This window comes from Priapulus caudatus, unplaced genomic scaffold, assembly GCF_000485595.1.
Source record: "Priapulus caudatus unplaced genomic scaffold, Priapulus_caudatus-5.0.1 Scaffold2356, whole genome shotgun sequence".
Lineage (NCBI taxonomy): Eukaryota > Metazoa > Priapulida > Priapulimorpha > Priapulimorphida > Priapulidae > Priapulus > Priapulus caudatus.
Window position 1 is genome coordinate 32,034 of NW_014579417.1, and position 1,489 is coordinate 33,522.

The 1,489-nt window shown below is 43.9% G+C and overlaps 1 long non-coding RNA gene across 4 annotated transcripts in view; it reads left to right on the plus strand.

Moving 5' to 3' along the window:
- LOC106818586 overlaps window positions 1–1,489 on the plus strand; it is a 22,360-nt gene that overhangs the window by 7,464 nt on the left and 13,407 nt on the right. The window contains exon 1 of one of the 4 annotated variants that reach the window (XR_001395251.1): window positions 289–481. The exons of the other annotated variants lie outside the window; for them this stretch is intronic. This is a non-coding gene — a long non-coding RNA (uncharacterized LOC106818586). Of the gene's footprint in view, window positions 1–288; window positions 482–1,489 lie in introns of those variants that run through there. 4 annotated transcript variants of the gene reach the window in all.

A 1,489-nucleotide genomic window follows, 5' to 3' on the forward strand; every position in this document is an offset into this window, starting at 1 on the left:
TTAACTGAGACATGACTGCAATGTAATGTAACTGTAACTAAAAGTACAACTTTAAATATCATTACAACTGTGTTGCTATAGCTGTAACTATAACTACAAGTATAACGTAAATTTAATGTAATTTTTCTTAAACCTTAGCTGTTACTGCTGCTTACATCTCTCCCTTTCTTTCTCTCTCCCCTCCCCCTCCCCCTCTCTCACTCACTCACTCTCTCTCTCTCACTGACTCTCATCTCTCTCACTCACTCACTCTCTCTCACTGACTTTCATCTCTCTCTCACTCACTCACTCGCTCTCTCTCTTTATAGCTTCGTAGTTTGTTCAGCAAGGCGTTCAACCACCGTAAGAAGAATAAGAATGGCTCGGTGTCGGATGCTGAGGATGGAGTGAGCATGACGAGTGATGGGTCGGCCCCCAACTCACCGATGTGTGTGCGCAACAACCGCAGTGGCTCGCTCAAGCTCACCCACTCATCGTCACTGTAAGTGCTAGAAACATACATCATAGTAGCTATATAACATCAGTGGCTCGCTGAAGCTCACCCACTCATCGTCACTGTAAGTGCCAGAAACATACATCATAGTAGCTATATAACATCAAGAGCATATAAAGAAGGAGAGCGTACAACGGTGAAATGCTGAAACCATGTTGCAGTATTAGTCGAATTAAGAAACTTTCCCCGTTTTATTTTGACGATTCTTTGCGGTATTATTGATCAGCTGTCCGACCTTGTTAATATAAAACAAACCACTTGTCCCTACAATGCTCCTACGCTGAGATAATGAGCGGTGAAAATCTGGTATTTTCGCGGAAAACCGACTCGAGATCAGTGTTTACTGCACCTCTCTCGCTTTGAGATAACTTCGGGAAACCTCGCGTGTTTCCGTCAATGATTGACAAATGGAATGAATGACGTCTGTTATTGATGGCCATAGTGATGACCCCCACCTGTGCCCACCTGACACTGGATGTAGTAAACTCTATAGTACCAGAGCATACTGATGTAATGAGTCAGCGCTACCATGACGCTACACAGCGGCGACCGGAAGCAATACACTGACAAAGGCAGTAAACACTGATCTCGAGTCGCTTTCGGCGAAAATACCAGATTTTCAACGCTCATTATCTCAGCGTAGTGGCATCGTAGGGACAAGTGGTTTGTTTTATATTAGCAAGGTAGGACAGCTGATTAATAATACCGCACAGAATCGTCAAAATAAAACGAGAAAAGTTTCTTAATTCGACTAATATGCAACATGGTTTCAGCATTTCACCGCTGTACGCTCTCCTTCTTTATATGCTCTTGATAACATCAGTAACTGGTATAGCATATATATGAGGGTGAGGATGGGGTGTGGGTAATTGTCAAACAACTGCAGTGGCTGCTCTCTCAAGTGACTGTTAGAGCCAGAAACGTACATCATAGCAGCTATATATACATACACACGCACGCACGCACGCACGCACGCACACACGCTCACACCATCAC